The sequence below is a fragment of the Phacochoerus africanus genome, chromosome 15 (assembly GCF_016906955.1).
Source record: "Phacochoerus africanus isolate WHEZ1 chromosome 15, ROS_Pafr_v1, whole genome shotgun sequence".
Lineage (NCBI taxonomy): Eukaryota > Metazoa > Chordata > Mammalia > Artiodactyla > Suidae > Phacochoerus > Phacochoerus africanus.
This window is the reverse complement of record NC_062558.1, coordinates 122992938-123005660: the sequence shown is the minus strand read 5'-3', so window position 1 is coordinate 123005660 and position 12723 is coordinate 122992938.

The window sequence follows — 12723 nt, the reverse complement described above, 5'->3', positions numbered from 1 at the left end:
CAAAAACAACTGATCAAATGTCACTCTTTCCTAATATATTCCCCGGGAATTTTCAGCACCCAGAAATTTAAGAATGAAGAGTAAGGATTTTGTTTAGTTTTTGTTTTTAGAAGAAAGAAACTCTTTTCTTCAACCAACTGGGAGCATATGGTACAGAAGCCCTACATTAAGTTTTTTGAGAGACAGATGTAAAAAGTGTAGAAAAATGCCCTACCTTGCAGGAATCTATGATGAGACAGTAAATTGTACACAGTGACTCAGAGTTAGAATGCCGTATTAAGTCATTGTTCTGTTACTACCTTTCCTTTGTTTTAAGATACTCGTCTCTTCCTCCAAGTGTATGTAATTTAATGTCTTAGAAACGTTGGGATGTGTCTCATGAGCGATATGAATACACAGTAGGGTAGAGTTTCCTTATACCCTTGAAACCTATTTTTAAATCAATGGCATGTCTTACAATGTTGATACCTAAGAATTGAGGAAATAAGTATACGGCAAGCCACGAAAGATTTCTATGATCCAGTCTCCTCTGTTTGGGATGAGCAAATACAAACTACCATATAAAAAAATAAACAACAAGGTCCTACTGTCAAGCACAGGGCCATAGCCCTGAACTCACCTCACAGGGTGGAAGAGAAGTGACATGAAGGCTCCTGGAAACTGTAAAGTGCTAGATGAAGAAATAGATGACGTGAAAATTAACCATTTCTGGCCACATGTATGTGTCCCTGAGGTGTTTTTCTTTTCCTTGGAGGTACCATGAATTGTCCATTGTGGATTCAGGCCACATAAGATCTATCTATAGTGGATACCATCCGTATATTTTGTGGATAAAGACCGAATGGGCTGAAGAAGGGAAGAGGAGGGAACACATTAATTTTTTAAATACTAGCATCGAGTTTGTGGTGACCTGGCCATCTCAGCATGTTCATACTGATCTCCACAACTCATTACAAACATTACTTTCAGAGCAGAAAAATGGCAGTTGAATCTCACAAGCTTGCGTAAATTGTGAGTATCCCTTTCCTAGGCTTAGCACTAATTCTAAGCTTCTTCCTCTGTCCACTTTTCCAAACATGTATTGAGTCCCTATAGTATACCAGGCCCTGGGGAGATATAGGCAAGTCAGCAGAACTAGGAACTGCGTGGGCAGGTGGCAGATGCACAGAGTGATAGAAATCTCTACTGAGAATGTGGGATGCAAAGGAGAGAAAAAGGAGAGTTGACAGGGGAAGTAACAAGTAAGCTGAGTCATGGAGGACAAGTACAGCCTGGCTGCGTAAGGAATGCACCACCCCCATTCACACAAATGATTATTCATCACTGATAATTCAGCATTGTTCTTCCATGTCCATTAGGACACTTGTTTCTATTGTAGAAGATTCTTTACACCCATCTTCGAATATGTCCTTCTTTGCAACAAACCTTGGCCCTGGCAGGCGAGTAGGATCATCTTGGCTCTGACCTGGAGTTTGTTCTTCATGAATAGGGTTGCAGGGGAACTAAAGGTCTTTCCTCTTTCCCAGTGGAAGTGTCTGATGGATGCCTACAAGATGCTGGGCAGAAAGATACTGCAGTCAGCCTGGGATAAAAAGCCCACCTATACCATTTACTAGCCGTGTGATCTTGGTCCAGTTACTAAGCTTCTCTGAGTCTTCATTTCCTCCTTTCCTGAAAGGATATGATAATATCTACAATATGATGTTACTTGGCATATTTAAATTGAAATCTAAATGGGTTTGCATTGAATGGCTCATTTTCCTCTATAGGGGCAGGGCATTAGTGAATACTTTTGTTTTTTTGCTCAGTTCTGCATGGAAAATCTAAAGAGGGGAGTGAGTTATCACCTCTTTAAGTTATGAAAAACTAAAGGTAGTATATTTTATTGTCCTTAGTGCTGAATTATGTCATAGGTAGTAAGGAGAACAGGTTCTGGAGTTATAGGTTACGTCTCAGTCACATTTTCAGTTATGTGATCTTGGGCAACTAACTTGACCTTTCCAAGCCTTCAGTTTCCAAATCTGTATAATAAGGTTCTCCTGTCACAAGGGCCTGATGAAATAATGCATGTCAATTTTTTCTCTCTTTTTTGTTATTAGTTTTTTTTAATAGTTATTTCCCCAATACAAATTTTTTTTTCTACTGTACAGCATGGTGACCCAGTTATACATACATGTACACATTCTATTTTCACACATTATCATGCTCTATCATGTGACTAGACATAGTTCCCAGCACTACACAGCAGAATCTCATTGCTAATACATTCCAAAGGCAATAGTGTGTATCTATTCACCTCAAGCCCCCCCAGCCACCCCACTCCCTCTGCCTACCCCTTGGCAACCACAAGTCTATTTTGCAAGTCCATGATTTTCTTTTCTGTGGAAAGGTTCATTTGTGCCTTATACTAGATTCCAGATATAAGTGATATCATATGGTATTTGTCTTTCTCTTTCTGACTTACTTCACTCAGTATGAGAGTCTCTAGTTCCATCCATGTTGCTGCAAATGGCATTATTTCATTCTTTTTTATGGCTGAGTAGCATTCCATTGTGTATATATACCACATCTTCCTAATCCAATCATCTGTCGATGGACATTTGGGTTGTTTCCATGTCTTGGCTATTGTGAATAGTGCTGCATGTGTCTTTTTTAAGGGATGTTTTTATGCTTGGATATATGCTCAAGAGTGGGATTGCTGGGTCATTTGGTAATTCTATGTATAGATGTCTAAGGTATCTCCATACTGATATCCATAGGGGTCGTACCCGCTTACATGCCCACCAACAGTGCAGGAGGGTTCCCTTTTCTCCACACCCCCTCCAGCATTTGTTATTTGTGGACTTATTTATGATGGCCATTCTGACTGGTGTGGTATCTCATAGTAGTTTTGATTTGCATTTCTCTAATAATCGGTGATGTTGAGCATTTTTTCATGTGCTTGTTGGCCATCTGTAATGCATGTCAATTTTTAAGCATGCAGTAAACAATTAGTGCTCAATGTTCACTAGTTTATTCATCTGAGGTTGGTATTCTCAGGCTACAAGGAGTTGTCAGTAGTGTTCCTGTATGAACTCTGGGTATTTTCTAATGGGAATATTTCTCTCTTTAGAAGCCCACCTTCAGAAAGAGCAGGTCCTTTTGATTTCTAAAGAAGCCCGATAATGATAAGATCTTGCCTACAATTTCTTAGCGGGGGGACCCAGCTAACAATCAGGTACATGATACCCCTTTCAAGGGCAAGTTGAATAAAGTCGGGGAAGCGGAGTCAACTTCTGTGACAAACTGGTCTCTAGGTGTTAAATTTGCATAAGAAACAGAATGGGACAAAATGTACTTGGGCCAAACAGTATTTGATACTGGCTCTTATAAAAGGTAGGAGGCTCCTATTTTTTTTTTTCTTGGTAATTACCCACCGTTCCATTGCCCCATTCCCATCCCCTCGCTACTGTTTACCCTTCCTCTCCCTTCCTGAGATGATGGAGGAGGGGGTTGCCACTTGGATGTGATCCAAAAGCAACGCCTCCCACTGAGGCCCATGGCGAGGTCTCCATAAAGCTCACAAAACTGTGGGAAGATTTTAACAGTTTCAGGATCTTGAAAGAGCACAATAAAGAGGATTTTATGGCAGACTCATCCGAAAGATGAGTCCATCTCTTCTTGTTTCTTTCTTTGGTGAACCACCAGGCAATACAAGGTACCCATCTTGTGTGAAGGTCTTGCATGATCTGTGACACCTGGCCCAGATGTGAAAGAGTTGCCATCTTTAGAATTCCAATCACCACTGTCATTCATAGCTCAGAAATCACATAGGTGCTGAATCATGATGATCAACAAACCAGTAAACTCTCACTGAGGTAACAGACGGCAGTTTGAAAATAAAGCTCATAAGCATGCACTAAAGTTGAAAAGGCTGCTTTATTAGCTTATTTTTTAAAGCGCACCGTTTTGAGTTCATTAAATGTTGGCTTTGTGAAAGGGACTCCATTGTTTCCTTCAAGCCCTGAATCAAGCCTTCTTCTATTTTGTGGGAGACTCTGTTTGCCAATTTGCAAATGAGTGGGTGTTCCCTTGCAGGCTTCAATGGCCTGCTCCTCGGAAATTCACAGTTCTCCGGAGAAAGTGGTGTTCCCCTCCTGGAAAATGTGCTTCTTTAAAGGAGAATTGAGAAGTGAGAAAAGCCCCTCTTCTGAGAGTGCATCAGAAATTCAGAGTGAGAAGCTCCATCTCCCCCATCCCTCCCAGGATCCTGCAGCCACCAGTTTCCCAGAACCAGATTGCCTGAGGCAGATTAACTGGCCTCTTGGGAGATCTTCCAGGCTTATCTGGCTAATCATCAGGGAATAAAGCCTTGCCCTCTTTCTCTGAAGGGTAGGACCCATCAGCCCCTCCCTTTTCTGTGACCTCATCTCCAATCATTAAGACTGGAGAATAAAAAATAATTCCTGCTCAAATCAATATTATGAATCTCACGGCTGGTCTAAAACATTCAAGGTAAATCATTTGTTCTGTTCTTAAAACTTCCCAGAGTATCGTGATTTATTCTTTCATACTTTTATTCATTCATTCATTCATTCATTCATTCAACCATCTATCCACTAAATATGTAATGAATGTCTGTAAGGTACCAGGTAGCAAGCAAGTACATTTTTTGAATCTCTCTCTCATTCTCTCTCGCTCTATCTCCTACTTGGGGTCACTATAAGGATATTGAGAAAGGACACAAATAGGCTTTATAAATAGAGAATGATGGGCAGAGAAGAAACATATAATTTAGACGCCAGGTCAAGGAAATCTCTTTGAAGGGACTAAGATGGGACTCAAAGGGTGAGGAGTTGGGGTGGGTGCTGATGGGCTGTGTGTGTGTGTACAAGCACACTCATGTGTGGCTCTGTGTGTAGGGACAGAATATTCTAGGTGGGGGCATGACATTTAAAGAGGCTCTGATGTAGGATGGAGATGTACATTTACCAACCCTTGTATACTTTTTATTTTAAAGCTCTTTTCCCAGATACCCAAGCAGTTTTCCTGATTGACCTGAAGCCCATTTCCTTTTCCTTGGATTTTCATATCATAAGAATTTCTATCCAGTGGATAATGCCATTCTGGGTTTCCTTTCTTTCTTTCTTTCTTTCTTTCTTTCTTTCTTTCTTTCTTTCTTTCTTTCTTTCTTTCTTTCTTTCTTTCCTTCCTTCCTTCCTTCCTTCCTTCCTTTCTTCCTTCCTTCCTTCCTTCCTTCCTTCCTTCTTTCCTTCTTTCCTTCTTTCTTGTATTTATTTTAGGGCCACACCTGGGGCTATGGAAGTTCCCAGGCTAGGGGTTGAATTGGAGCTGCAGCTGCCAGCCTACACCATAGCTCATGGCAATGCTGGATCCTTAACCCACATCCTCATGGACACTAGTCAGGTTCATTTCCACTGAGCCACAATGGGTTTTTTTTTTTTTTCCCCTTTATTTGGCAATTGGTGTCACTTTGGTTATAGATTTATAACTAAGATTAGAGTAATTGACTCATGGATCTATAGAAGCCAAAACAAATTCACAAAATAACTCTCTAGAACCCACGTCTATTTTGGTTGACTGATTTTTCTTTCCAGGAATTTCATGGGGAGCCATTCTTTCACCCAATGGGCCATTTGTGGCTTCTTTCTCACTCCCAGCCAAAGTCTAACCAAACACGATACCTTCGTAATTATGACAGAGATGGATGGAGCTTCATTTTCCTACCTGTCTGTGATGGTTTAGTGTAGAGATAATAGCCATTCCAGTTCTCAGCCAGAGATAGGCAGAAGGAAGCCGCAGCAGAAAAGAACCTATATAATGATCATGTGCACTACTGCTAGATGACTGTGCAAGTCTAACCACACATCTCTTTGTTCTCAAATGCCTGCATGCTCTAGATGGATACCAGTTACATCAGATGTATGGCATGCATCCTGCTACTTCCCCCTTCTGCATGTATGCCAGATATCACTGATCAAGAAACTCTTCTCCTTTGACCTCAAACGAGACTTCAGAAGCATTCTCAACACTGTACTTCAAGCAGACACTATTACTCAACTGGAATTAACACATAACTTTACAATCATTTGTAACCTGTGGTATAAGCAACTGCCTTGCTTCCAGAACAGAATTACACCCTAATCTGATGTACTTCTACATAGCATTTATCATAGAATGACTTTTTTTATTTTGAATGAAATCTCCATCAAGGCAAGGGTTACCTTTGTGTGTTTGCTTGGCATTAAATCCTTGACTCCCAGCATATACCAAGCACATAGTTGATTTAGAAAATATTTACTGGATGAATGAAAGAATGACACAAAGTTTTTCTTTGGAAGAAGCCAAAGGACTTTTCAAACTACAAAGCTATTGCGCTCTAACACTAGACTCTGCTGAAGAGTATTTTTCTGGATTTCTATGTAAAGTCAATTAGATTGTTGCTACTTAGCCTAAAGGGACTGGATCAGACTCCCCCTGAAGCCCTTGAAAAAATGTGCTTCTCTGACTTACCTTCAGCCAACTCTTTGCAGTCAGTAATAGTTCTCAATTCTAGTTCTGATTATAGCAGCAATTTCAGGGACCATCATTTAAGTGTTTCTGAAGAGAAGGCCATTTCCGTGCTGCAACAAAGGGGTTTCTGTATAACTCTAGTGCATGTACCTTCCAATGCTCCCCTTTCCTCTATGAACCAAATTTTATCCTGAGATAGGAGGAGGAAGTGTCTCAAAATCCTGCAGCTCTTTGGAATTGCCATGGTGGCTCAGCAGTAACAAATCTGACTATTAACCATGACAGTGTGGGTTCGATCCCTGGCCTTGCTCAGTGGGTTAAAGATCTGGCATTACTGTGAGCTGTGTTGTAGCTTGAAGATGTGGCTCGGATCCCATGTTGCTGCAGCTATGGTATAGGCCGGCAGCTGCAGCTCCAGTTCAACCGCTAGCCTGGGAACCTCCATACGCCGTGGGTGCAGCCCTAAAAAAAAAAAAAAAAAAGAAGAAAAGAAAAGAAAAAAACCCCCCAATCCTGCCACTTCATTAGCCCCCTCCTGCAAAATGCATGCTTGCATTGTGATTAAATGAGTTTTAAATGATCTCTGTACCAGATGATAAGCATCCCATTTTTTTGTTTTCCCTGACACCGTATATGTGAGTACTACTTGTTTAACAAACTGGCAGAATGGTGTGTGACACTTTTAAGTATTTCACACCTCAGTGAATGCATTGTGCACCTCTGAACCCAGAGAATTACAATGTCTGTGTTAAATATTTAGGGAAAGTTGAAATTTTGGTATGTTTAAAAGGTAGTTTCTATTATTCAAATAAAATAGGCCCTCCAACTGTTTCCAAAGGCTAACGGGCAAGAGTTTTGATTAAAGCAAATTTTAAATCATGGCAGAATTCCCATTATATCATCTATAATTTATTATTTGTAGAGGGAAATTAGAGCAGTAAGTTTTTGTGGCAAACTTTCTTTGGTTAATGTTTAAAAAAGAAAACCCTTTAACTAGATTGGCCAATCTTCAGATGAAAACTAAACCCTTTCATTGGATTGATCAGTCTTTTGATTTCTGCTTTTTTTGTTTTGTTTTGTTTCTGTTTGTTTTGTTTTACTTTGTTTTTAGGGCCGTGCCTACAGCATATGGAGGTTCCCAGGCTAGGGGTCTAATTGGAGCTACAGCTGCCGGCCAAGCCACAGCAACGCCAGACCCTTAACCCACTGAGCGAGGCCAGGGATCAAACCTGCAACCTCATGTTTCCTAGTTGAATGCATTTCTGATGTGCCACGATGGGCACTCCAATCTTTTTTTTTTTTTTAATTTTTTTAATAGTTATTTCTCCAATACAATTTTTTTTTTTTTACCACAGCATGGTGACCCAGTTACACGTACATGTAGACATTCTATTTTCACACATTATCATGCTCCATCGTAAGTGACTAGACATAGTTCCCAGTGCTACACAATAGGATCTCATTGCTAATCCATTCCAAACAGTCGTTTGATTTCTGAAGTGAAGCTCTTTGCTTGTATAGCCAGAGAGAAATGGTAATGAAAATGGATTAATCGATCAATAGGTGCAAGGAGCAAGGTAAAAACCTAGAGCAATATTCATGCATAATCAACCAGTGGTTTTCTTTTTTTCTTTTTTTTTTTTTTTGTCTTTTCTAGGGCATACACCCTTGGCATACGGAGGTTCTCAGGCTAGGGGTCTATAATCGGAGCTGTAGCTGCCAGCCTATGCCAGGGTCACAGCAATGCAGGATCTGAGCTGCATCGGCGACCTACACCACAGCTCATAGCAACGCCGGAACCTTAACCCACAGAGCAAGGCCAGGGATCGAACCTGCAACCTCATGGTTCCTAGTCAGCAAGGCCATGGATCGAACCCGCAACCCCATGGTTCCTAGTGGATTTGTTAACCACTGAGCCACGATGGGAACTCAAACCAGTGGTTTTCTTAAAGCCACAAACCCAGGGCTGGGATGGCCCCAAAGAGAAAGGTATCACAAATTCTGAAGCTGCAGGTCCTTCTTTTCTTGGGTCAGAGCTTTGGGGAGTGGAAAGTGGAAATTAGATGATTTCAGAAGGTTGCAGGTGGGTGACATAGTAACCAGGGCCAGACCACACTGGACAGCATTACTAGAAGATATGAGTGATGGAGAAATACTGGGTAAGAGCTGATGTTCTACAGACCATGGGGGTAGATATTGGATGATGGGGAATTTCTTGTTGATTTTTTAAATGTTAGTGAATGAATGGAATCTCTACTATCTGGAGGTAGATAAGCATAGTCTTCAAAGAAACTCAATGCTCTCTGCTATGTAAGGCTGTCTCGCATCTCCTACCTTGGGGACTTTGAATCTTTGGAACCTCTATTGTCTGCATCATGTATATGGCATCTAGTGTATATGGCTCTGTGTGTCTTGTCTTAAACTGAAAACTTGTAGGTCTTTGTATTTCTGATAAAACCAAAAAAAAGTCAAAATGATCATTAATTGAGGAATTATGATGTCAGATTCTCTGCAAGAATAGAAAAAGAGATAAAAAGCCCCAAATCTTTGTGGTTTAATGTGATAGAAATTCACTTCTCATTCATGTGACACTTCAGTTATTCCCAGTTGGTTGGTAGTCTTCCCATGGTTATCCAGAGAACTGAACTTCTTGCACCAGAAGGCTCTGTTTTCTGAGTCCTCAGAAATCTCTGCATTGAGTTTGCAGGTGGAGAAAGAGCATAGAGGATCTCCAGCGGGGAATCTGAAAAGACCAGGCCTGGAAGGAGCATCATTTCTACTCACTGCTCATTGACTAGAACTTAGTCTTAAGGCAGTGTTAACTTTAGCTGTCTACCTGGGGAGAAGAGAAAATGGGTTTTGGTGAACAGATATCAGTCAAATACATAGAGCAACGTTTGCGAAGTGTGGGTGCATACCTGTCTATCCATCTAGGAGTGGGCTTTATTATTCTAATTTTACAGATAGGAAAACTGATCCCTGGGAAGATTAAGTCACTTGCTGGAGTGAGTGCTGGTGCTTGAATGTGACCCATGATTGGCTGATTCTATTCTCTCTGTTTGCCTATTAACCTGGTTTGTTCCACTATTCCATTGTTCGCTATTTCCCCATCACCATTCTTATTCATGCCTCACGACACCCTCACCTAACCGCCGGAATAGCCTCAGCTCTGTTCCTGCTGTTGGCCAACCAGGCAAATTATTGACAGCTCAATCTCCTTAAAAGACAGCTCCAACCTTAGCAGTTCACATCCTGAAAATCTTTAATAAATGCCCAGTAAACATTTGTTAACTGACTCCCTAATGAATACACAGCAAAGGTTCAAGGTCCCTGCTTAGAGAATGATCTGGAAACAATCTAAGGGTATACACTGGGTCTCAGAATGTCCTAACACTCTGTGAGTGAGCCTTAGTGAAGGCTGTGTTCAGAAGCATGGACTCTGAGTTGTTAGGAATCACTTCTTTCCTGCTCTTGTTCTGGGAAGCGTTAGGTATGTTACTCCCTGAAAATCGTCAGGTTTAGTCATTTAGGACCCTGTCTTTGGCAGAGAGAGGGGTGGAGAGAAAGAGAGGGAAATCACCTTTAACATGTCCCACTCTTCTTGAATTGACTCCTCTGTACATATTCAGTGAATCCCAGCCTCTACACTGATTCGTGCAGGAAAGGGCCACAGAAGGTTCCTGAGCCTGTGTAGGGGCTCTGCTTAATGAATCTAGAGATTCATCTGAAAGAACTAGTTTATGCACAATGCTGGCATCAGATTTTCTCTAAGGAAAGGACTTCAGGCAACAGCCCAATTGAAAAAATGAGATGTTTGAATGTTCAGGGTAACTTACATAAGACTGTAAAATCTCAGTTTTTCCTGTTGAAGATTGAAATGGTTGATGTGGATTATGGATTATCCCAACCCTCTCTATTTTTAGGTACTACTGTCTAGGCAATACTTTTTTTCGATGCTAACTCTCTGCCCCTTCTTCAACCCCTGGCACTCCCACCTCTGCTGCCTTTGGCAGTGTTCCAAGGTTCAGCCTCTCGATCCCAGCTGCATTAGAAGGGCCCACTGGTGGCCACCGCCTGGGCTCTGGCCCAGCACAAGATCTGCAGACAGTGTGATGGTTTCTTTGATGGCAGCCGACCGTATGGAAAAAAAAAAAAATCAAACAAACCAACAGAAGGGGACTCATTCTCCCTGATCTGTCCTCCATGAGTGAATGCTAAAGAGCAGGTGCTGCAGAGATAATGGGAACAAAGTTCAAGATAAAGACTTGACACATTTCAGTGTGGCCGGGCCTTCTGATCCAAAGTAGATAAGCCTCAGAGTGCAGGGTGGTTGGGTTCTCGCCTTGGGGGGACAGAAGAACTTGGGGTCCTGGGCTGGATGTGTCAGTGGCTATCAGACCTGGCAAGGATTTTGGTGATTATCTGGCCTGAACAGTAAATCTTGTCACAATACTGCTGCACCCCCTTTTCGTACCCAGGACAAACAACCTGTCCACTCTACTGCTTGCTGAGCCCCTATGTCGATTCCTAGGCAATCCCAGGAAAGCCATGATTGGTCAGCTAGTATCTTATTGGCAGAGCACTTTTGCCAAGCCAGCTGTCTCTGTAGTGGCAAACCAGCCTATAGAGTGACCAATCCCTGCTCCAATCAGCTGAGATTAGAAAGTCAAGTTCAAATGGGTTAAAGTATGGTGATCATGTATAAGAGAAATTAGGTTTCTCTTTCCTCCAGAAGAGGGTTATAAACTGGAAGCTCTCAGATTATTATGTCCAGGACAGTCAAATAGGCCCTTTAATGGCTACTTTCCCTATCTTCAAAGGAAACATGTTGATGAAAGGGCTTTTTCAAAGCTGAATGACAATGACAGTAAGTTATCTTGTAATATAATTCCAGCTGATAGTTACGCCACATTTATGATGTTAGCACTACATAAAACACTTTCTGTGCATTGACAAATGTATTCTTGCCACAGCCCTATGAGTGGGGTATGTGTGGTTCTCTCCAACATACAAGTGAGGATATTGAGACACAGAGAGGTTAAGAATCTTGCCTACATCACACAGCTAACAATGGAAGTCTAATTTCGACCCTACACTGTGTGGCTCTGGGGTCTGCATTGATTCAAATGTTTATTTTTTAAAAATTTTTATTAAAGTATAGTTGATTTGCAGTGTTTATTGAATTTCTGTTTACAGCAAAGTGACATGGATATGTGTGTGTGTGTGTATATATACACACACATATACATAGACATATCTATAAACACACACATATTCTTTTTCTTTTATGCTGTCTTCCATCATGTTCTAGCCCAAGAGACTGGACATAGTTCCCTGTGCTGTACAGTAGGACCCCATTGCTTATCCATTCCAAATGTAACAGTTTTCATCTACTAACCCCAGACACCCAGTCCATCCCACTCCCTCCCCGCTTCTCCCTGGCAACCACAAGTCTGCTCTCCATGTCTGAGTCTGTTTCTGTATTGAAGATAGGATCACTTGTGCCATATTTTAGATTCCACAAATAAGTGATATCATATGGTATTCGCCTTTCTCTTTCTGAGATAAATACCCTGGGATAAATCCCACTTGATCATGGTGTACCATCCTTCTAACACATATTTGTGACATGTCATTTTGCTTGATGTAGAAGAAGAAAATCTGAGAGTTCCCTAGTGGCCTAGTGGTTAAGGAGCCGGCATTGTCACTGCCTTGGCTCAGATCACTGCTGGGGCACGGATTCAATCCCTGGCTTGGGAATTTCTGTGTGCCACAGGCACCGCCAAACCAAAAAGAAAAAAAAAGAAGAAGAAGAAGAAGAAGAAAATCTTACTTCACGCAGATTATAATTAGAAAAGAGAGGCGTCTTTTAATGGTTTTTTTAGATAATTGTGGATGTTCTTTTCTGATATAATGCCAAAACTCAGCAAATGATCATTTCTTATGTGAAGTAGCAACATGGAATGTGAAACCTATCAAGAACATTTTTTACTCAGCAACGCTAAACCCATTGGCCTCTCTTACATTTTAATGGATCTTTTACTTATGCATGATTTATAACATTTTGCATTGGTCTTTTGGAAAATATTATTTCACTGAGTTTTGCAGATTTTCCAAAGGTTGACATGGTCATTCTAAGCATTTTAAAAATCACACTCATTTGTTAAGATTACAAATTTCTCTTCAGAAAATTCAGGGAGTACTGAGAAG